Source organism: Triturus cristatus, chromosome 2_1 (genome assembly GCF_964204655.1).
Source record: "Triturus cristatus chromosome 2_1, aTriCri1.1, whole genome shotgun sequence".
Classification (NCBI taxonomy): domain Eukaryota; kingdom Metazoa; phylum Chordata; class Amphibia; order Caudata; family Salamandridae; genus Triturus; species Triturus cristatus.
The window spans coordinates 701,230,283-701,255,814 of NC_140581.1; positions in this window are offsets into that span (position 1 = coordinate 701,230,283).

Consider the following 25,532-nt stretch of genomic DNA (forward strand, 5'->3'; position numbering starts at 1 on the left):
AGGGATCTGCAATTCAGAAGGCCTGCTCTAAGACCTTTGTTAATCAGCGGCTTAGGTTTGGAAAGCCTTGCAGTGTCTCTTGGTGCCAGTGATAACCCACAAGTCCCACAAATCTGAGGAGGAGCGAAAGTCTGAGGATCTATCCCATGAATGCAGCACTCAGATGTAGTATTGAGAGCCCATAGGTCAACCCTTGACCACACGATCCTTCCCCTGCGCGCCCACTTACCGGCAGCATGCCTGGCCCCGGCCGCGGTCTGGTCGCGGACGGGCGCAGACGGGCTTGCCTTAGGCGCATATTCGGCACGCAAACGGCGCGCCCGCTGCGCTCGTCCGCTGCGCGTCCGGTGGAAGCACATATTAAATAATAGGTGGGGACAGGGGCATGGCCTGAATGGTGGTGGGCGTGGCCTGTGTGTCCCAGGGGGGTGGCGGCAACACAAGGAAGTATCCCGCGGCAGCGTTCCAAACCGCTGCGCGGGAGTGCCCAGGGGAGAGAGGTAGGTTTTGTTGTAAAATCACAATAATACACTCAAATAGTTTTAAAAATGCTGTCTTAAAATCACAGTATTACAGTCAATAATTATAAAGGTCTAGGAGCGACTCTCCCGGCTTCCGCCTCAGGAGGTCAAAGTGTTCACTAGTACGATTTATGGAGGCGGCAGAGGAGAAAAATCAGAGAACAAGCGACCGGCAATTACTGCAACTAAAAGAACCTCACAGCGTCACTGCTCAGTGAATTATAAGCACTTAGGCCAAGCTACATCCACCTCAAACCCTATCAACAAGCTACATACCTCTCTGTTCCTCCCCCTTGCACTGCCCCTTTAACACCAGGAACTTCCCCCCCCGTTTGCTTGGGACCTCTAAGCCTCATGTTCCTCACATCTGGGCTCCGACACAGTCGCTTGGGATATCGGAATGATCAGGACCCGACACCAAAAGCTGGAGCACAATGTCTAACAGTAAAATACCATCCCGGTTGTCCATAGACCAATCGAGTACTGTCTCCCACTTTTACAGAGACTCTAACCCGGATTTTTCAATTACGGAAATGTTTCCCCTCGTACCCTATTCCTTCTTTATTCCTCTTTTTGGTAAAGACATATCTTGAGTGATTAAAGTCATTCATCTTTATTTATAATGTACTAGGCACTTTACGTGGCAGCAACATGCAAACACTTTAAAAAAAGAAAAAAAAAGTTTAGAGCCAAGAATGGAGCTTGTACTTACCTTGTTATCTCTTTCAGATTGAACCAGTCTTTAGGGGATGCATTTGTCAAGTTGCTATGCAAGACTGAATATTGTTCGATAACTTAAGCTAGCAATGCACCCAGGGCCTCAGTCTACTATTCCAGTACCCAAGTCTCTCGGTTTGCCTATTGAATGAACAGCTCAAATCTTACACATTTAGTTAATGGGTTGAAATTTTATACATCCAATTAACTTGAGACTAATATTTTATGCCCGATCTCAATATCGAGACTTTGTCTTATACTGTCTTTGATAACAACCACTGCACGCTGTTCTGACTACCTTGGCACAAAGAATTAAGGATTTTACGATACGCTCTTTTAATCATGAATTTTGCTGTATTATGCTTTTTTTGTGGAAATTGTTAAGGTTTTCATTAACTAAAAAATAAACTTAATGACTTTCTTACTTACATAGTAACTTTAAATAATAACTTTAAATTTAATTATATGAGTTAAGAAGTGGTGGGAACTCAAGTAAAACTCTAGGTGTAAATCTCCCCTTGGAAATGATGAATAGCAAAAACATGGAGATTTAAACCTAGGAGTACATCTACACATTTTTAGTTCTACTCATGCAAATATACTATTGTGAATTGGGCCCTTAGTATTTTAAATGTGTTATCATGTATTATGGCACTGAAAATGAGAATCAACAAGCTTGATTTTGCCCATGCAGCATAACCTATTTCCAACTGACGTCTTTAGATACCCCTTTAACAGAACTTTCTTCATACTTTTGCTTTTATGGCATTCAAACATGTCTACTTCGTTTGACTTATTTTCCCCCATGCAAACTATACATTTTTACACTTTAAAGTCTATTCATCTTTGTAGCCACTGCAATATCCCATTGTGGACTGAAATATTTTTTTTTTTTTGTAAAAGATATTTTTTATTGATAGTGAAACACTGGAAAAAAAACATGCGACATTCCCGCACAGCTTCCTTCGCAGGGGGTACGCATAATAGTAGGGGGGACCGAAAAGCGTAAAGAGCTTCCGGGTTTCCGACTGTGCCAAGCGACCCGCTACATATTAATAGAAGGACCAAAACGAGGCCTGGGGTGCTAAATCTAGTAGAGGAGCCCATCTCCCTCTTGACAGCATGACCCTGCAGGGTTGGAGCTATTGGGGTCGGTCACTTAAAGCCGAGCACGTTCTGGCACCCCCCTCCACCTCCAGCAGTGTCAAAGGGAACCAGACTCAAAATAAAAGAGAACCCCCCACCCCGCCACCCCCCCTAGCCACCCCATCCCCCCCCCCAGTGGTGGTAGCTTCCAGTCATGCTTATTACAAGCTCCTAGTCATAGTCATACCTGGAACAAATGGAGGCCTCTAGTCGAGGGGGGACACACCGCCGCCGGTAACCCCTTAGAGAGAAAGCGAACCAGTGGTCCACAACAAAAAATTAAATTCTTAAAGGACCCCAAGAAGACGTCAGCCATCCGTTCCATGCTCAGCAACTTCCACAATCTCGCATGCCACAAAGAGATCGGCGGGGCTTCCCTCCTCTTCCAGGCCGCCGCCAGAGTTATCTTAGCCGCCCCCACACAGAGCCAAAGAATCTTTTTGTCCGCACGCGTCTGGTGTTCGAGAAGGGGATCACGAAGGACCAGCAACACGTAAGCCAAGGAATCCGCAATCGGATATCCCAAGATCTCCTTAATATGGGACAGTATCTCCTCCCAGTAGGGCCGAATGATCGGGCAGTCCCACCAGATATGGCGGAAGTCCCCCAAGAGACCACAGCCCCTCCAACACCGGTCGGAAGAGGTAGGGAAGATGCGGTGTAATTTAGCGGGTGAGAGGTACCAGTCCAGCATGGTCTTGAGATGCGCCTCGTGGAGCTCCACCGAGCGATTGTGTTTGGTCAAGTCTCTCCACAAGTGGGACCACTCTTCATCCGAGATGGCATGTCCCAGAATGTCCTCCCAGAGGCCCATGTAGTGCGGCCTCGGGGAGTGAGCGGTAGCCAAGAGGTGGCCATAAATAAAGGAGATGGCCCCGCGCATCGTCGAGGTGCGGGAAAAAAAGGCCTCAAAGGGGGTGGGCGGCCGCGTCGCCGCCTCTCGAACCGACGGGGAGAGGGCCCAGTATCCGCAGTTGCGCCGCCTTATAGTAAAGAAGCGGGTCCGGGAAGCCCACACCACCCTCCCCCCGAGGGCGCCGGAGAGTGGCAAAGGAAAATCTAGCCCGTCCCCCCTGCCATACGAAACGGAGCATAAGCGTCTTTATGCGGCGGAAGTAGTCACTGTCCAGGACAATAGGGAGCGCCTGGAATAAATATAAAAGCTTCGGGAGGAGCGTCATTTTAATCGCGTGTATCCTACCCAGCCAGGAGATAAACAACGGTTTCCAACGGTTCAAATCAGCCTGGATCGTAGCCAGCAAAGGGGGGAAGTTAGCAGAATACAGTTTCCCCACCGTGGGAGTCAAGTGCACCCCCAAATACAGTAAGGAGGAATGAGTCCACGACAGGGGCGAAAGTGGTTGGAGGCGCTCCACCTCTACCGACGAAAGCGTGAGGTTAAGGATATAAGATTTGTCATAGTTCACCTTAAAGCCAGCCACCGCCTCAAAGCTCGCCAGGACCGTCTGTACGTGAGGGAGAGAGTGCGCAGGGTCCGCTAGCGAGAGCAAGACGTCGTCAGCAAACAGGGAGATCTTGTGTTGTTCGCCTGTAAAAGGCAGACCTCGTATGTCCGGGTGTCCCCTGATCGCCAGCGCAAGGGGCTCAATACTCAGCGCAAACAGCAGGGGGTAAAGAGGGCACCCCTGCCACGTACCCCATGTGTGCGGAAATAAGGGTCTTAAGTAGCCATTAACCACGACCCTCGAACGGGGGCTGCTATAATTGGCCCTGAGCATGGTCAAGAAGCGATCCGAGAACCCAAACGCAGCCAAGGTACGGAAGAGGAACTGCCAGTCCACCAGGTCGAAGGCCTTTTCGGCAACCAGACCGATCAATACCGCCGGGATGTTGAAGCGGTTGGCCTTCTCAATGAGGTGGATCACCCTCCTAGTGTTATCATGGGTTTGACGCCCCTTGATAAACCCCGATTGATCTGGGTGGATAAGAGCTGGCATCAGGTCTTGCAAGCGGGCCGCGAGGATGGAAGAATAAAGTTTTGCATTTATATTGAGCAAGGCGATTGGTCTATACGACGAACATACAGTGGGGTCTTTTCTGGGTTTGGGGATGACCGTAATGACCGCCTCCGCCATAGAAGCCGTGGACGCCCCCGTCTCGGCCATAGCGTTGAACAATTGAACCAAGAAGTCACTAACATCAGCGGCAAAGGTCTGATAAAAAAGGACCGTGAATCCGTCCGTACCCGGCGCCTTGTGGGGCTTCAGGGACTTGATGGCCCCCACCACCTCCTCCCTAGAGATGGGGGCAGAAAGCAAGTCGTACTAGGCCCCAGACACCTGAGGGAGCGGGAGCACGTGCAGATATTCCCTTTGGGCGCTGGGGTCAGGGGCTCCCCCGCATACAACGTCGCATAGAACTCCCCGAAGCGCTCAGCCTTGGCAGCATCACAGTGCTGCAACGAGCAGGTTGCGTCCTGGATGCCTCCTATGTGATCCCTCTCACGCTTACGGTGCAGTTGGCGGGCCAAATGCCTCCCCACCTTGTTCCCCTGAGTGTAGGAGAGCTGACGGAGCTTCAGGAGGGTGAACTCCGACCGATTGTTGTAATGAGCCCGGAGTTTGCCCTGAAGAGCAGTCAGAGGTCGCAACGTCTGCCTGGAAGGTTGGGCCTTATGCGCTTGTTCCCGCACCTCGAGTTCCGCCTCCAACGCCCCGCGCTCCGACCTCCTCATTCTATTAAGGGCTGCGTTAAGGGCCAAGCAACTATCCCTTATTGAAGCCTTAAAGGCATCCCAGGTAGTAAAAACCGAGGTGTCCTGCACCGGGTTAAGCTTGAAGAACTCCCGGATCGCCTTACGGAGCTCTTTGCAAGAGGAGTCGTCTCTCACCAGTGACGCCGGAAAGTACCACCGGCGCGGAGCATTCCCCTCCGATGCCCACTGAAGGCCCAGCGCAAACATGATCAGAGATAGCAAGAGGAAAGATCTTGGCCTCTCTCAGGGATACCCGGAGAGACTGACAATAAAAAATGTGGTCTAAGTACGAGTGATGCACGTGGGAGAAAAAAGTGTAGTCACGGGAGAGGGGATACAGGGAGCGCCATCCGTCCAACAGACCCAGTTCTTCAAACCGCCTGCGCACCCCGTCGGAGAATACACCTGTCTCCGCTCTCCGGCGGTGAGAGCCGTCCAACTCCCGATCCCACACCAAGTTAATATCTCCCAGCACGAAGAGTGCCCCCTCCGCAAAGTCCTCTACGGATCGCAGAAGGTCCAGGAGGAACCTATTTTGCCCCACATTGGGAGCATACAGCACGAGGAACGAGCAAGTCCTACCGAGGAGCACACCCTTGACAAGGAGCCACCTACCCTCCCTGTCGCTCCGAACCCCCAAGGGCTGGAAGAGAAGCGTCGAGCGGAACAACAGGGCCACTCCCCTCTGCTTGGAAGCCGCCGAGGACCTATAAATAAGGGGGAACTGCTTATGCTTCAACTGGGCCTCATCGCGCCGAGCCAGGTGGGTCTTCTGGAGACCAACCACATCTAGGTGGTGATCCATGATATACTTCCAGACCTTTTGGCGTTTCTGGGGAGAGTTCAGCCCCTTCACATTCCAGGTTCCTAGGGTAACAGGCATTCTTCACACATCCCAACTCCCAGCTCTCCCAGATCCCCTCCATACTGGGGAAACGCCCCGCTCCATATACCACCCCTGTCCATAAACGCCTCCTCCAAGGCAGGCCAGTAGCTCGCTGCAGGACCACAAGACCCAGCCCATCCCCAGCGACATCCCTGGCTCCTGCCCCAAGCCGACCCAAAGCCGAAGCGGCAGCACATGCACCAGCAGACCCCTCTCTCCCCACTTCACCCCGAACACAGGTACCTTCTGAGCTGAGCGTGACTTCCACCCCTCACCACAGAACATCCCCCCACCACCCTCCTTGGTCCCCCTCTCCGGGCCCTCGCTGATCGAGACCCACAAAACCGCCTTCCAAGCAACTCTCGGCTACCACCACTGACACTTCCCCATCCCTCCCCCACCCCCCCGCAAACCCCCCGCTTCCCCCAAGAACCCCCCATCCAATACTCAAACGAAACCCAAATGCAAGAAATAAGAAAAACCCCCAACCCCAACACAAACAGTTCAACCAAGAGGGCTGATGTTGACACCCTCAGATAACGAAGTCCCAGGAAACAGTCAGTGTCCCAGTCGCTCACTGGCCTGGGGCTTCTTCCCCAAAAGTACATAGTTACCCACGGTACCTGAACGGAAGGGGGGGGCGTCCCTCCGCCGCCAAACAGCCTTCCCTCTACCTTCAAGCAGCCGACGAGCTGTCCCGCGGTGATACCACTGTTGCATTCACCACGGAGGCCACCGCTCCATTCCTTTCCTGCTGACTGGCCGCCGTATCCGGCCCATTCTGCGCCGCCTGTCTTCCTACTCTGTGCCAGGAGGAAGAGCGCCGTCGATGCCGCGACGGCAAGCGCCCCTTCCCCCAGAGAGGGCGCAGCGTCCTCCAACCCAAGAAGGTCCTTAGCAGCCTGCAGTGATCGAAGTTGGACCAGCCTGTTCTGCCATCGAAAAATGAGGCGAAAGGGATGACCCCAGGAGTACGCCACATTCTGGTCGCGTAGGAACCTCGTCACAGGCCGAAATTCACGCCGCTTCTGCAGTGTGGAAGCCGCCAGATCCTGGAAGAGTTGAGGATGTTGATCCCTGAAGAGTAAGTTAGCGATACTCCTCGCCTTACGAAGAATACGTTCCTTGAGCTGGAAATCATTGACGCAAACCAAGATGTCTGGTGGGGGGGACCCCGAACCCCTCGGTAGCCCCACTCTGTGGAACATGTCCATATTGACCTCGTGGAGATCATCGTCACCAAGGATATGCAAGAAGAGAGCTTCCACATAGCCACGTAAATCTCCCGCCTCGCCTTGCCAAGGCACCGCTCGGATGCGGATGTTGTTCCGACTAGACCGGTTTTCCAGGTCTTCCGCATGCGCCTGAAGATCCAAGTTCTGCTCCGTGAGTCGAAGCACCTCCTGTTGGAGCTGGTGGACGTCGCCCGCCCGGTCCAGGTCATGCTCCTCCAACGTTGCCACCCTCTCGCCAATGCCGTCCACATCTCTTCTCATCTCTCTGAGATCCGAGGTGAGCTGGGGCCGGAGGCCCGAGATGTCCTCTTTGATGGCAGAGAAGAGCTCTAACATAAAGGCCTTAGAGGCGGGTGCATCCTCGTCCCTCTGCTGAGAGGAAGCGCTGGGACCCGGAGGTGTCGTCGGCTGCGCGCCCCTTGGAGGCCCTTCTCTGCCCGATTTACCCTTGCGTGGCCCAGTCGACATCGTGTGTGATATGGCGGGCGTATGGTATACAAGACCGGGGGCAGATTGCACTCCTCTCGGCCGGGCTTCCCCACGGTGGGCAGACCCTCCGCTAGTCCTCCACCGGTGCCCTCACAAGTCTGGTGCCCCGAGTCAAGGGCTCCTCGCCACTCCGTACGGCAAGACCACCTCCGCCGAAGCGCACGACCTCCACTTCTCCAAGGGCAGGGGTGACCCCACCGGCACCCGCCAGTCGCTGCGACCACCGCACCCCCACTCCAGATTGCCACCAGCTCTCAGTTCTCTTCCACGAGGCCACCCCGCCTCAGATCACCCGTAAAGAGCACCCGGAGGTCCAGCCACTGGTCACAGTCCCCTGCACTTCACTATGCTGCCGATCGAGCTCCCCAGGTATGAAGGCCCACTCCCCGAGTGCCCCAGGCGAGCGCCTCGCGCTCCAGGATTCTGTCTCTCCTTCCTCTCGCCACAGTCACCACCTCTCACCACCTAAGAGGTTCGGGCCCAGGCCAGGCCCCTCGTTCCAAGGAAGCCCCGTTGGATGCCAGCAGTCTGGGCGCGAGCAGGGGGCGTCGGGCCCAGTCTCCAAATCTGCGCTTCGCAGGCCAGGTCAGAGCCAGCGCCCTCACCTTATGGCGCCCCAGGGCCCCCGGCCTCGTGGCCCCCAGGCAACAAATCGGCCGGCCGGGCGATGCTCAGAGTCACGGCTAAGGCAGGGAATCCACGTGCCACCATCCGCATCCAGGCCTACAGCGCCACCGTCACCAGGCCTCTCCGCACATCGAAGCGCAGCTCCAGAGTTGCCCAGTCCTCAATCACCAAGGGCCCCCGGGACCAGCGACAACCCAACCGGGGAGGAGAGAAGGCAGCCCATCGGTGGCGGTCAGCAGCAGCACAAGAGGTGAAGCAGGTCGCACTCCAGCTGGGGCCTCTCAGGCCCTCGCGTTGCACCTGGAGGCAGCTCCCACTTCCGCAGCTCTCCAGCTTACACTCCCCCACGGGCGGAGCACCCACGCAGCCGCCAGGGTCCCAAGGGCCGGGGGCACTCCACCTCGCTCGCTCTCCGCAAGGCCGGGCAGTCCACGGGTCCGGTGGCCCAACGCTACCCTCCTGGGCCCTGCCTCCGGCTCTCCCAGCTCCGCAGCTCCTTGCAGGCGGGTCTCCTGCACAGCTCGGCCACCTCCGATCGCCGGTGCACACCTCTCACGGTGCCGATCCGCAGCAGGACCTACCGGACATCCCACCTCGGCCGGATCGGCAGGTCGCGCCTCACCGGGCTCGCCTCTCAGGCGCAGGGCTCCGCACCGTCGTGGCAGAAGGCACCGCCCCCCGCCGCTCCCTCACGCAAGGCACCCGGCCTCCTCCGTCGGCCGTGCCGCAGGCCCCAATGCTGCCAGGGGACCCTCTCTCTCTGCCCCCGAGGTCGCAAAGGGCGCCGTATCTTCTCCTGGGCCTCCGGGGGAAAAGCGCCAACTTCAAGCGGCGGTCGGCAGAGCCAAGGGAAGGCGCCACACAAGGCTAAGCAGGTCACGGCGGCGGAGGGACAGAAGGTACGTCCTACTCCGTCTCCGTCTTGGACACGCCCCCCCGACTGAAATATTTTTAATGGAAAATGTGGAGATTCCTTATGTTCTTTAACAAAACTTACTCAATAATTTGTAATATTTCACAAACAAGCAAGCACAAATACAAAGTGTAGTGTGAGACAAGTGTGTGCTGGCTCCCTTTCTTTTCTGCCTATATATCAATGACCTTGATACATATTTAACACTAGGGGAGGCGGATAAGCCCAGGGTACGAACAAGAAGTCTTCCTAAGTTGTTATATGCGGATGACTGTGTTCTGTTATCAAGAACTGGTGTGGTCTCCAGAGGTTACTGGATAGATTTGTTCTGTTTATGAGTGACCTAGGATTAACAACAAATATAGCTAAGTCTCACACTATGGTCTGTGGGTGTTCCCCAAAGTACCTGAAATCCCATTTTACTAACAGAAATAAACTTATCTGCATCCCAACTGTCACATACTTGGGGGTACCTTTTGATAGTAAATGCACCTGCGCTCATCTAACCAAGGTTAGGAAAACCCAGTTTGAACAAACAACAAAGGCAATTTTCAGGTTCGCAAGGAAGTTAGGCTCTAAATCCCTAGATGTGGTAGTTAACATTTAAAAAAACACATTGTTGTTCTTTTATGACCTATGGTGCAAGTACATGGAGCTACTGCAGGTCTGCACATTTGCAGGCTAGAGAGATTATGTTTTTGAGAAGACTGCTATCTGTATCTACCAGGGTGCCCACTTATGCCTGTCACAAGGAGCAAGACCTACCATATTAGGGGACCGCATTAAGATAGCCCTGCTTATGCTGTGGCATTCTATTAGGCGCTAGTAAGAAACCTTTTTAAATCAGGACATAATATCTGACTGCCTACGACTCAATTATGCTTTTAGAATACCATGGCCGAGGTATGTTAAAGTACAATTCATTATGTTAGGGAGACCTGAATGTTTTCATAACACGTTACACTACTGCCATGGCCCTAAGGCATTTAAAAAATAATTTCTCGCTATGTGGGGAAGGAGAAAAGAATCTCAAGAGCTCGAGAAGAAGAAAGTGGCTGCCCATTACATTAGTTACCACAGACCATACGGATCCCTAGCTTTATTCCTTATCTCATTACCACTAGAGATTTTACTTGCTTAGGTTTAGATTTAATATAGCTCAACTCATGGCCTCTTATCCAAGAGACGCCTACAGTGAATCAGGCCTTAAGCCAAGTCCCTGTGACTCCAGGTCAGACAAATTCATGTTACATTTTTTCTTTTTTTTTAACTGTATGCCCTGCCAAGGAAATACTTTTTACTCAGGTCTCTAAACATTATAAAGTGCAGACCAGGTTTACTTTATTTACACTGTTGCAAACTGAATATGTCTGCACTACAGCATATAAATGTATATCAGCCTCAGTAAGACTAAGGAATATGGTGGGGAAGTAATGTTTTAATGGTGATCTATTTCTTAATCTGTTTTTAGTTTTTCTGACATGTTATTGAGCATGGAATATTAGTCTGGCCCATTATAGTCTCTAGTTCTTATATTGTTATTTTGCCCTCTCTTTTATGCATGAGTCAGTTTATAGACCCAATTCTTATAGTGTAGAATAAGTCTTTTGCTTGTAAACAACTAATTCACTGTACATGTTGTAGCGTTAAGGTGTTGGGACTTACAAATAATTTTATTGGGTTTATTTTGTTTCCATGTCCCTATTAACCTCAGCTACCACATCAGACACTTTGGTCCTCTGATAGATCTTGTGCTGTGCTAAAAGGGATTGGAATAATAAAAGCATGAGCAATTATCAAATGAGGACCCGGAATAGATAATTGCTAACATTCAATAACAGAAACAACTCCCTGGTAAACCCACCCTAAACCGCTTGACCATTAAATACATTTGTTTTAGCCACAACCAAATAAATTAAACAGAATCAGCAGAGAATTTATACATATTATTTAGTTTAAAGAAATGAAGGATTAGCATACAGACTTAGGGGTCCATTAGGATGGCGAGAGGACTTCAGTCCAGCCGCCACCCTAGCGGTGCTGGGACCATCCGCCAGTGGTGCGGCGGTCCTGCACCGCAAATTAGGATGCGACCGCCACCGTGGCGGTCGCATCCCGCATATACAACATTGTGGCGGACGGTGCTCTGAGCAGCACCCGCCACAATGTTGTAAATGCATGTTGTGCATTGGCATGCACCACTTGACAGGCACCGCGCGGTCAGCACTGCAGTGTCAATGCCATAGCCATTCCGTTATGGACACTTTCAGCTGAAATGGTCCCACTATGATAGCATACCAGCAGGCAGCAACGCAGTATTTTGTCACAGATCGCTTGTTCTAGAGATCCCAAGTTGCCAGTCTCTGTACCACAAGATGGGTAAAGGGAGAAGCCACTTAGTTCAAATATGGCAATGATACTCCACCGATTCCAGGTTTACACCCCTAGACACCACCAAATTTGTCAGACCACTTTGTCCCATTGGTCACTCTCAATAGGATGCGATGATGCAGTGAGTAAAAGTATACAAATCTGGAAGAATTAAGTAATCCATTACTCGCAATTTTCCTAGGACCACTGTAATTTTGTTGTATGTATGTTTGTTGCATTTAGAAAGTAGGCGAGGTCATACTCTAATCTCTTGTCAGTCTATTCTCTAACATCGCTGTAAGAAGTAAAACTTTTGTTGCAAATGTAGTCAAGTAAACCACAAATGTGAATGAGGTGGCTGAGTGTTAGAACACAAGTGTAAACTTCCTGAAAAGTTCTCATAGTCTCTAGACTATTCAGTTCATGAGTTCATACTAGGAAAGGAAGCAAAGTTTGAGGCCTTCATGAAATACAGTTTATGCACAATGGATTTGTGCTAAAATATGAATCTGCCATTACTCTGAACAATGCATTAATTTCCCCTTTAAGCATAATGATGTTTTAATATATATTGCAATTAATTTGTATGAGTATAAGGTACTCATAAAAACATTTGTAAGTCACCATCACGTCCCACAAGTCTTTTTCTAAAGATTATATTTCAATTCAGTAATACGTGGTCTAGAAAGCACATCAAAAATAAGTTTTTCAAAATAAGTCTTAATACATCTACATGTAGCGGCTATTTTCCTAGTCATTGTCAATGCCCACTTTGCACATTCTAGTATTATTATCCGTTCTTTTTAATACATGAAGCAGCTTTATTCTAACATAGACAGATCCCTGTGTCATCATTTATTTGACATGTTTACCTAAGCATAAGTACTCTTGTTACTAAAATGTCAAATTTCACATTAACTCATTGAATTTTAGGTGTTATCAGAAATCTCCTTCTAACATATCTGCATGCTTTTACAATGCAGTATCTAAATCAAGATTTCATTGGTGATATTTTTAAAACATAGTGTCCAATATTCATTTTGTCGTTTCATGTATATTATGTCATCAATCATTTCTGTGTAAAATTGTGGTAGTTAGGTCAATAATAACATCTCTGCTCTATCATACATGTCACTTGTATGTTCTTGTTTTAACTTTATTTGCTGTGACACAATGACTGTATATTGATCTTTTTTATGATGTGCACTCTTTTCTGGTTTTATAAGCTGGGTGAAGATAATTGAATGAATGACAAAGCAAATAACTAAACAAGTGTTATTGGTAGGTACACTTCTCTTGTTCTGACCGACCGTAGAGAGGGCTTTCAAAACATTAAGGGCCATATGTAGGTAGCTAAATACCGGTCAGTAACGGCCGAAATTCGGTAAATATCCCGTTACCGACCGGTATTTAGTCAAGTGAGATGTAGGAGGCCAAAAACCAGTTTTCGGTAAATATGAATCGGTAAATACCGATTCATATTTACCGAATACATATTTACCGAATCAGTAAATAAGAAGTGGTAAAAAGAGAAAAGACATGTAGGTAAATTCGGTATTTAAGAAATCCATGAAATTCGGTGATTAAGAGTCGGTAATTAACACAGATTGAAAGCAGGTGGTAAGCATCAACAGTGCATATAAGCAATCCCAAAATGCAACAGCATGGACAACATGGCCGCTCTGTATGTCATTGCAAGGCGCCTACGTCTACAGGCAGCAGGTCTGAGGATTTGGAGACGGGAGGAACGCATTTACAGACAGCGCATCACACTCTTTCAACAGACTGAGGCTAAGATACATGAAAGGTAAAGGCTACACCCCCAAACCATCATGGACCTGATAAGGGACCTGCACCCACTCCTGGACCAGCCAACAAGAAGGGCGCATGCCATACCACCACATGTGCAGGTGCTCTGCAGCCTACATCTACTCGCATCTGGCAGTTACCAGGGGGTGATAGCTGCGGTGGGCGGTGTATCCCAGAGTTGCCTGTCCCGTTTTTTCAGGAAGTTCCTGGATGCCATGATGCAGAGAATGCACCACTACATCAGCTTCCCAAACACACAGGCTGAACTGCAGAAAACCAAAACAGACTTTTATCACATGGCACAGTTCCCCCATGTCATAGGCTGTATTGATGGCACACACATTCCAATCTGCCCACCAGCTGCCACTGAGCACATCTACAGGAACAGAAAGTCCACCCACTCCATAAATGTGCAGGTGATCTGCGATGCAGGGAACATCATCACAGATATCGTAGCTAAGTTTCCTGGGAGCACCCACGACTCCTTCATCTTCCAGAACAGTGGGATCTACACACGACTGCTTGCCGGAGAATTTGGAGAAGGATACCTGCTAGGTAAGTAACAGTGACGCTCCATTCTACTAAGTGCAAATCATCGTGTATTGAGGCATGTGACTGATGGTTCTCTCATACTCACCTAGGCGACAGTGCATATGCCGTGCGGTCATTCATCCTCACTCCCTACCTACACCCATCAACCCAGAGTGAGAGACGATATAACGTGGCACACAAATCTACACGCAACGTGGTGGAGCGCACGTTTGGACTATTGAAAAGCAGCTTCCGCTGCCTCCACAAAAGCGGAGGCGCACGCCAGTACACACCCATCATCTGTTGCAAGATTATTGCCACTTGTGCAATGCTGCACAACCTTGCCACGAAGAGAGGTACAGAGGTGGAACTAACAGATTTTGAGGACAATGAGGATGAGTCAGGACAGCCAGAGGCCAACGCAGCTGGAGTGCCAACAGCAACAGATGGGAGAGAGAGACGGCAGAGATCACATGCAACTATTTCTGAGTAATTAAGGGGACACAGCCAGTTGTTGGATGTCATGACGTAGTTTAATAATGCGGCACTACGCCACAACACCAAGAAAAAGCCATTCTGGCAACATTGTGTAATGACTACTAGCAAGTCCAGGGTTACGTCACCCAATTGTCTTAGGCTATGCCGTGCAGCATTACTGTTTGCGGCCACGCACTACAGTGTGGGATGCCACGGATTGTGCATCCTCACTAGTGGCAGCCCCATGCCGCCTGCTGCTCCTGCGTGTATCTGGGACCCGGGGGGTTATGCTGCTCCTGCTTCTGGTTTCGATGCTTTCCGCAGCATCCCCAGCACCAGTTGTGGCCGCCTGGCTTGTCAATAGCACTTCCAGTGCACTGGTGACCTGCACCATCCCCCTCGAAACGTCGCTGCTGCAGTGTGTCAGGCCCTCCTGCATAGCCACAGAGCGCCTGCAGAGCAGTGAAGTGGCAGTTGCCAGCCGGTTGAGTGCCCTCGTATGACTGTCTCTCCTCTGCCGTTCCCGGCGCTGTGCAGCTCTGTCTGCATCATACTTGCTGCACAACAGCTTGACGGACTGGGACATGTCCCGCATGCCCGCAGCCATCTCACTCATCCCCACCTCCATAGCGCTGATGCCCCTGTCCATGTTGTCAAATGTAGCTTTCAGTCCCCGCATTTGGTGCTGAACTGACATCACTGCCTTTGTTTGTAGGCGCTGTATCTTCAACATGTTGCCCTCGAGCCCCGAGAACACCCCATGGCTATCATCGTGTGCTGGTGGACTCTGCACCCGAGACCTGCGGCGCCGTCTGGCACCTGTGTGTGCTCCCTCTGAGGTGGAGGGCACAGTGGCATGGCTCCCATTCTGGGGCACAGTGGTTGGCTCCGGGCCCCTGCTGTCGTCAGATGAGGACTCTAACACTCGCAACCTGGCAGCAGCACGCCTCCTCGACCTCACCAATGCAGGCGGTGATGTGGCCGGTGACTCAAGCATGAGTGGTGATGCTGGCTGTGGTGCTGATTCTGGCTGTGGTGGTGATGCTGGCTGTGGTAGTGGTGATGCTGGCTGTGGCAATGATCTCTGGGCAGAACTTGTGCTGGCCAGCCCTGAACTGTCTTGCCGGTGTGCCCTCTCTCCTGTTGCATGTGCAGTCCTGCGCAATGTTTCATCTGTGGACAGAAATGCAACATCAGCTCAGTGTACCTGAAGCCCTGCATTGCAAGCATCACAATACATTTCTGTTACACTCTCACATTGTCCTCTGCCTGCTTTTCGCTAATGTGTGTACCATGCCTTGTTGTTCTTTGCTATTCAGTTCATGGTTGGGGTTTCCCAGACTACATCTCCCATAATGCATTGCCAGTCTGCACTAACACATGGACTGGAGTGGGATACTCATTTCACAATTGGGGATGTGGGATAGGGGTGGGGGGGGCAACATTGCTGTGCATGCGTCTTACCTTGTTGGGTGGCGGCTCTGGCAGAGCTGTCGGCATCCCCAAGCCCCACGACACTCTTGGGCTCTATTGTGGACTCCACCAGCTCCTCCAGTTCGGTAAGGGCAGGTGCCCTGTTCCTTCCACCTCCTGTCCGGCTGGCCTCCTTCTGCAGTTCCCCCATCTTCCTCTTCGTGACGATCCTCAGGTCGTACCAGCTCTTTTTCAGTACCTCAATGTCCCTGGGGGTCACTCCAATAGCATTGACCTGCGCCTGGATTCTCAGCCATATATTACGCTTCTCCGACTCAGGCACTTGCAGGGACTGCCTCCCAAACAGCTTCTGGTGCTGCTTCACCACCTCCTCCACTAGTACCTGCAGTTCCTTGGGGCTAAATTTCTGCTTTCTCCTCCTTTCCCCTCCATCTCTCTGTGTCTCCTGGCTGGACATAGTGAGTTTGAGCTGCACAATCAGGCACTGGCTCCCTGCCTCTCCTCTGCACTCCCAGCCTCTCCAGAGTCTGTTGATTGTGTGCACCTGCCTGGGTGTGGCCACTTCCTGGTTGGGTGGGGTTTGGTTGCACAGGATTGGCTGTTTCATCCAGTCATGTGTTTTTGTATTTCCGATTCGGTAACTACCGATTCGGTATTTACCGATTCGGTAAATAGCACTTCGGAATTTACCGATTCGGTAGATACCACCTCGGTATTTACCGATTCGGTAAATTCCGATTCTTGAATACCAATTGTTACCGATTCGGTAATTATTACCGAATGATTACCTACATATAACTTACCGATTCATAAATACCGATTCGGTAAAATTCGGTATTTATGAATCGGTAAAATATATTTACCTACATAAGGCCCTGGGAGTTTTAAATGTCTGTGTTTTTCATGGAGCTTGAAAATGGATGGACAATTCTCTTCTACCTCACTCATAATAAAACATCTCTGTGACGAACTGGCACCATATTCTGATTCATATGCGTTTCCTAGGTATGGGAATATTGGGCATGTGTGGCGCAACCAGATGCATTCCAAGAAGCCATTTCCAAAAGAAGCCAAGCCAAAATGCTTGTTTGGGAAGATTCACTTAAATCATTGTCATCATTCTCAACAATTCCAAAAACAGACATTTCCAAACCTTAAACAAACGATGTCAGATATACCGCCTCTTCATTGGTCGGTTGGCATTTCTCACACAGTAAGGCTGTTGGAAGAATTTACATACAAAAATCAGGGCCCAGACTTACAAACACTTTACATTGGGTTTACATTTCTTTTTTACTGGAAACCCACGTTAAGTGTTGTGGTGGGATTTACAATCCAACACAAATCACAATTTGCATTGGATTGCAACTCAAAGTAAAGTAAAGTTGTGCAATGTGTTGCCTTGCCTTGCTTTACATCAGTTGGGCGTTCCATGAGTAGTGCATCTGTGTTCCCATGCAACCACCCATGGGTTTTGATGCAAATCCCTATTTACAAAGAATTTTAGAGAGAGTTATGCACCAAACCTCTGCGTCTCCTTGAGGCAGACATGAGGATATTTACATTCCTCCTTGTTTTTCCAACTTTGCATACGTGCTGCATTGTACAGCACACATACAAAGTGGGAAATACCTTGAAGTAAAGTTTTTGTACTAAAAAGGAACATTTCCAGCATAAAATCTATGCTTCCCACAACACCAATACCCTTGCAGTAAGGATGTCTGAGTTGGTGAATGGCAGTCAAAAGTGCACCAGTGTAGGGAGCGAGATGAACAATGCCACATTTTAGTAAATATGACGCTCTTCCGCTGCTTCCCATCAACGCAACACACTGCAGTAGTTTCCCTTGCTGCCCTGCATTGCGTCACATTCATGTAAATTTGGGCCCATGTTTTTCCTGTGGCTTCCCCAAAATGTAACATATTTTTGCGGAGGTAAGAAACCAAGATATATATGCCCGCGGGTCTCCCAAATTAGAGTAGATTTTTCAAAGGATAGGCCTCACCACAAGAGTAAAAGCAATCATGGGCTTGGAGAGATATTTCAGAACGGACTCTCAGTAAAAAGAACCCTTTTGCAGTAGTCTCTTTTGGGTATATAGTGCAGCAGGAAAATAAATATACCAAACTATACATTTTCTAACTTGGGGATTTTATTAACAAGTGATAGATTATGTTGTGTCTGAGTTTGGCTGTCAGGATGCTCACTTAGATTAAGAAATCTTGAATCAATCGATATTTTTTTGCAGATGGCCCACACAGAAATTGGTCTCCTGGGGGAGAGACAGTAAGGTAAATGCCTTACTGTTTGTCCGACATGAGAAGGTAACAGATCTGGGTCGCCACCGATACTGAAACATATTCTAGAAGAAAAATCACAAATAACTCCGTCCAGAACGTTGATGTGGATTACTGTGTACTGCCGGGTGATTTCCACCCCAAGGGTGGTGTGACACCTATCAAAACAATATTCTTGTAGACTCTTGCACACTCTATAGAATCTATCTATAGGTGTCAGATTTTCCTCCTCCTGGTTGACCGTCCATGAGACCTCAACTAATCTTAAAGTTTTGAGAATTTTGACAGAATACCATAGCCTCATCTGACTCTTTGGCACAAGAACATGAAAATGGGTAAAAGGCGTGGAGAAATCTGTTCCCTCAGTTCTCCAAAGTGAGGAATAACTAAAATGTAAGTTTTGCGTGGGTTGTAGCTTCTCCATGTGCCTGCAAAAGCAGACATAGTCTGTAGAGAAATTTCCCAATTACATCTCATCAAAATGCCGCTTTCTGGAACTTATAGGGTACTTTTGAGGGAAAAGTACACTGTTCTCTGCTTGTCTTCCTCACTCAGGAATATGGCAGTGGGGGAGAGAACCCCAGAAAGCTGTCCCCTCTGTATCCCAAAGGAGGAGATAACAGATATGGGCAGATTTGTTATGAGTTTGGGCTCCCATTGTTGCAAAATCCAGACATTGTCTATTTGGTTACATGTAATACAAGATTCTGCACACCGTAAAGATTGGGGGGTATACTTCTCTTTTCTTGATGGTCTTGCCAGAAGACCAAATGGAAAACCTGTAAAATCAACTAGTTTGTAAGTTGACACACTAGGGGGATTCAATCAGTGGGTTGTACCTACGTATGACATTTCCCTTGAGCCCTTGTTGCGCCGGAGCAATGCTCTGGCACGCCACAACTGTTGAACTGAACGCACTGCACAAACACTATTCCGGAAGCAACTGTAGCAGATGTGCTGAAGGGGCCACCGGTATTTGGGTCGCAGATATTAATCGGAGGATTATAAGGAAACAAAGAACAATGTACTATTTTCCATTTTGGCAATGTCTTAGGTATACATCCTTTGGTTGTAGGCCTCACTCGTCTTCATTGGTTGCTGGGATACCTTAAAGAAAATGTTAGTTTCGACTTTGTCACATATGTGTTCTGCTGTGCCTCCTAAATGTATTGATACCAGTCGTGCATAGGTGTGCAACAAGGGTCTTCCTACACAGCAGGAAATCAATGCCTTCTTCTAATATTCTTGTGGACTCAATTTAGAATGTAGCCCTCTCTTTATTGGGCATGTTTCCCATCAGACCCTGGAAATGCATAGATACAATTGGTCTTCGTTGCTTCTGATTAGTTAGCCAGTAAAGATTGATCTAAAAATGTGGTTTCACTGTTTTTGAGATGAAGTTCTAAAATGTAGTCATTGATGTTAGGTCTCTCCCTAACATGAGGTAGGAGGGCTGAGATATTCGTCCCGCTGGGTGTTTTGACTGAAAGGCTACCAGCCACAGCACTGCAAATCTCTCTCTATTTCACAGGAAATATATTTTTTTAAAATTCAATATTGTGATAAAAAACCATTTGCTGATTCACCAGTACTATGGTAAATTTACATTTCCTATGTTTGTTGTGTGGAATTTCCATAAATCTAACATTTCTGTCAGTCCTCGCTAAAAGAAGAAGCTGGTTGACTGAGGCGAGCCTAGCTCCATATAGAGTTTGCATAGACCTAGTGCTCCTAATAATTATTTTTGGTTTAATGTGTATGGAAGGCCAAGTTTTACTGGAGAAAGAACTGCAGAACTGTGTGCTCTTCCATCTCTCATACAGCTTTTGACCTTGCCCTCTTGCTTACGACTTGTGCCTCGCTCCCCTCTTCCTTCTATCCTGTGCTTTTGTAGAATGTCACACACCTGTGTGCCTCTCTTCCCTCTCACACTTCCTAAATGCCCTGGCTTCCTTTATCATCCAACGTGAGCCTTGGTCACTTTGTCATCCCTCTTAATCCTTAGTCCCTTCCACTCATCCACTGTGTGGCTCTGTCCCCTCACTCCTCTGGCCGGTGCCTCAGTTTCCACTCTCATTCCCCTTGTTCCACCACTCCTTGGTCATTACTGTGCTTCAGTCTCTCTTTTATTGAATGGGTTCTATAGTTCTATCTCGTATCCAATGTATGCCCCTTTGCCACATTACAAAGATGTCTTGGCCACTCCCGGTAAATTTATTTTGGACTCCAGGTAGCAAAAGTGCATCAACCTACCGCACAGACCAGAGGAAACGGATGGACAGAACTCTCATGAAACCCTCCCTCACACTTACCTGAAGAAGGACACACATTTAAATATTTCTATCAGAAACAGGCAGGTTTTAGATGGTTTTTGACTGGAGTTTATAGTGTATTAAGCAACAGTGGTTGTTTCTCGAGAGAACCAATGGCTACAAAATCAAATCTATTATATTTACCTTGCAACAAAGCATTAATGGTCATATATTTAAAAATAGAAACAAAATGCCATACAGATATGTTTTGGTGAGAATAAATGTTAATAAAGAGGCATTTTAAAATTAGAGACCTGCATATACATAGAGGGCGCAAAACCTATAAGCGACAAACATTGATGTCGGAGCACAATAAACTGTGTATCATGCAAGCCTAATTTAGAAAACAACAACAAATCTTCTGGTATAAAAGCTGGAGATGACCTTTGGATGCTATTATCATTTGAGTGTCATCATCAGAAGAGGGACAGTTCAGATCGCAAGCTGGTGCTGCTATAAAGCCGCGGAACTGAATTCTGGGAAAGTACAGGGTCATTACAAAAGGCCCCTGACACTTGACTAGTCTGAGAGTCAGTTTCATTATGGAGCAGGATTGTCTAGTAGTGATGTTAAACATAATGCTCTAAAATCTGTATATGATATGCTGGAGAGGAGTGAATGGTGCTTCATTCATATGGTTCCTCTGCACTGCATCTTCAGTGTTTAGAACTCTCTTTAGTACCTTCTCTAACCTATCAGTGGTGGTTCACTCCTCGCCAAATCCACAAATTGTTCTGGGATATTAAACTAGACAGTTATCCCAACTCCCACTCGAGTGGGTTGAAAAGAAAGGCTGTCTAAGCAGACTTCAGTTTTCATGTAAGTACAATGCCTCACACACCCTGGCTGTTGCTAAGCATTCTAAGATAAAATTCTAAAAACCTCCATCCGGCCTACTTTGCTCCACCAAATAAGCCCATGCTATTATCACATAATAGCAGTGGTAATGCATTGCTCATTTGATTCGCACATGCCACCCTAGCCTCATTAAAAGTAATTTTACATGCGGCTGTGCACATGACAATTGGTCATTTAATCCCAACCGTCTAAGACCCCCTCTGGCTACACTTTCCAGCCTCCATCTAATTCAGGACTATATAATCTTTATGGCTGAGACAACCAAAAAGTATGCAGACCTAGCAGTGAAACGCCAGACCACGTATATCACCATCCTTCCAAACTCATTTTTCAAGACATATTAAAAGAAAAGAGAACTTTCTTCATCTCTGCTCCCTGAGTTTTAAACAAACTCCATCTAATTCCAAGGTTTGCTTGAGCTGGAAGAGTTTTAAGGCATGAGCAAAGATAGCAATTGCCCAGGGACCCCACTTTACAAGCACCCCCTGGGAAAGTGAGCATTCGCTCTATTTGACTACTCAGTCTATCTGTCTATTCTGTCCATTTCTCTATATACCGCTATGCCTTCCCCCTGCCTCTGACTTTGTCGCTTGATACCCATTGCCACCTTGAAGAGTTTTGGGTGCCAGGCAACAGATAGTTCAAATAGTTTGTGTGACCCTGTTTCTGAAAGTTTAACATATAATGTAATATTTCTGACATCATGCAGGCTTGAATTGTCAGGAATCTGGCACAAACGTTTATAATTGATTCAAATAGGGCTCCTACAAAGAGTGCTCTGCCCAGGGCCTCAACAAATCATTAGATGACACCACAGGCCCCAATGTCCTCTGTGACCTACAATTTCATATATAAGACACAAATATGTGTCTTTCCTGGTACTAGCAGTGCCAGTTTAATAGACTTCATCACTGATCTGCAGGGTTAACACATCAACACCATCAACATGACTGGAGAAGACCATCCTAGGAGATCTCAGTAAAATTGGTATATTCCATGTGCATCGAAATTCAGTTAAAATGTCCTAATACAGAAATTGTATCAGGAAAAGGAATGCTCAGATTTCCATCTCTTCTGATTCATTTTCATATTACAGGAGGGACCTGCCAGGAGATGCCTTGTGGCTGTGCAGGGACATAAAGAGTTGGCACCTTTTCTGCTACTGCACACTCAGGTTTCCCTCCAAGAAGCGTGGGGGTTGGAATGGCTAAGTGGTAGAATGGTTAAGACTGATGGATGTTGAGATGTGGCACAGATGAAGCAGGCACACTCGGTAGTGTGGCACAAAGGAGATGGGTGACAGGTGTGTTACAATGTTTTGACATGGATGAGGTGGGGGACAACTTGCACACAACAGCTGTGGAAATGTGTGTGACTTTCCACGGGAAATGGGAGCGCCCATGGCTGAGTACATATGTGGGGTCTGGGTAGAGTTCTGGCTGCCAGTACAATATACTGCTGGTTTTAGGGCTTCTTGGTATGGTGGCATTGATGTGCAGGTGGAAATTTGCATGACAAATACAGAAGAAATGAGAAATTACTGCAGGCCCGTGCAGACCATTCAGACGTGAACCAAATTATACATATGTTTGGCCATTCCTGGCTAAGATCGCCAGAGGAAGTTTGATATGTGATGGTAATAAATGTCCTATTACTTACCGGTAATCTTCACAACTCTTGATCCCGTTGTCCTCGTCTCATTCAGGACATATGGAGATGACCATCTCCCAGACAGAAAAGAGAACAGAGGAATGCTGGGACCCCCATCCCACCCCCTCCTTCTGGGAGCACATAACCAGTACTCACCGAGCATGCCTCCTGAACTACCAAGCCACTAACAGGAAGGTCAGCTGCAAGGGAGGAAGGGAGGGGTGTCATGAATGGGACGAGGACAACAGGACTAGGAGTAATGAAGATTACCGGTAAGTAATAGGGCATTACCCCCAGGTCTCTCCAGTCCTCGTCCCATTCATGACATATGGAGCATACCAAAGCCAGAACCAGGCCTTCCAATTCCCCAAAGAACACCCAGGACACCACACCAAAGCAGCAGCCCACGGTAAGGAGATAAGAGAACCACAGGAAAAACACAGGCAGGCGCACACAGCCTGCAATGCACCCAACCAAAAGAGCCGCACCCCTCAGAACAAGCAGGATATGACTAAGGGGAACAACAAAAGTAGGCCAGCAAGCCCATGGTGCCGCCACACAACCACAGTGGACACCCAATGCCACATAACCCAGAGGGCAGCCAACCCACAGCGGGAACGCCCCTGAACCAACACCCGAGGAGGAGCATCTGCCAAGGAAGCCCCAGAGACAGCCATCAACGGAAGGACAGCAAAGAGGCCACAGACGGAAGAAGACCGAAAGTGGCCAGACACATCAGAAATGCTGGGGACAGACCCTCAGGCACACAACCAAGGCTGGAAGAACCAGGGCCCAACACCTCAGCTGGAAACACCAGCCCCAGACACAAACAGAAAGGAGAAGTCACCATAGGCACAAAGGTGGCATCCCACCATAGAAAAAGTAAAGCAGGGCACCCAGGCTCACAGAGTCCTTTGAGCCACAAAACCGCAGAGTGGAAGGGAGCCAGCCCATAAAACCACCACAAAGGCGACAAGGCAAGGAAAAACAAAGCCAAGGCCGGAAGGTGTCACACCACAGAGACCCCAAACCCAAAGGATAATCCCCAGAAAGGAAACGGAGGCCAAAGCCACCACACCACCAAAATTATAGGCACAAAGAGGACCAAAAGAAACTGAGCACTCCACAGGGCACAGAAAACAGAAAGGGCTCCCACAGGGCCACAAGGCTGCCAACTCTCAATGCCCCACTAGCTGATCTAGAGACATGGCAGCAGAACCGACAGAAAGCAGCCCAAAGCAGACAACTGAAGGAACGCCCAACAATGCAAAGCTCTCACAATCAAACCCAGAAGTGGGCCGATGGGAAACAGGTGAACATCAAAAAGCCACCCGTCTCAACCAGAAAATGAAGACTGACGGCCAACAATGGGTCCAGCCTCACCACCACCCTTGGGTAAACCTACAGCCGACCAGCCCAAAAAAAGGCAGTAAGGGCCCGCCACCAGGGCCAAGGCAACCACCCAGAGGACCAGCTTAGGACAGGACCACACAGGCGAAACCTGGAAGGGAGGACGCACCAGCCAAGGAGCAAGACCCACCAGCCCGATGAACCTGGGCACCAGAGACCACAGAGGACACCATGCTACTGAAACCCCAGAGAAGGACAAGGCTCCACGGCAAGAACATCCAGTACCAACCACCAGCACCGACACAAGATGACCACCAAAGCACCCAGACCGGGAGAGGGAGCCGAAGCTGCGGCACAGGCACAAGGCAACAGGGCAAGGCCAAGGCACACACAAAGAATGCAGGAGACACCAGGACATAACCACTGGAACAAAGACACAGCCACCCTCCCACCCCCCTGACGGTCATAAGGAAGAAGGCCCAACAAGTGCCAGCACTCCAGCAGCCCGAAAACCAACCAGGCGGACCAGGAAACCAGAACCCACGCCCCATCTAGACAGGAAAATAAAACAGAGTGCCCGAAGCCAGAGCCCAGCAAAGCACACCACCCCACCAGGAAAAGAGGCCAACAACGTGGCCCCATCCAAGGAGAGACATCCCTAACGGGCATATACCACAGGGCCCAGAATCAGACCGAACAGGACCAGGACCCAGAAACCAAAGAGAACAAAGGGCGGAGCAAGGCAACCCCTAAGGCCACGAGACCAGGTGAACCCAAAGACCAAACAGGCACACCAGGGAAACCCCGCCACAAACAACACACACCAAGGAAGACAGCCCCAACCACAACCCCGGGGCTCGACCTAAGGCAGACAAAACAACACCAGAGGAAGACAAATCCCCCGGCTACCAGAGGTGAGCCCCACACAGAACAACACCAACAACGATAAGCATCCACACATCCCAAACCCAACTACCGGGACGAAGGCAACGGGACACCGGACCTGCCAGCCCAAACAGGGAAGGAGGAAACACCCAACTGAACAATCAGGCAACCAACTGGCCTGGAGGGCAAAGGACATCACCCAGGAACCATCCCAAGTATGTCCCAACACCAGCCACAGAAGGGACCAGTCAATGTCCATGATTGCCCCAGAGCAACAGGAGGCGCAAACAGCCACCAGACCCAGATCCC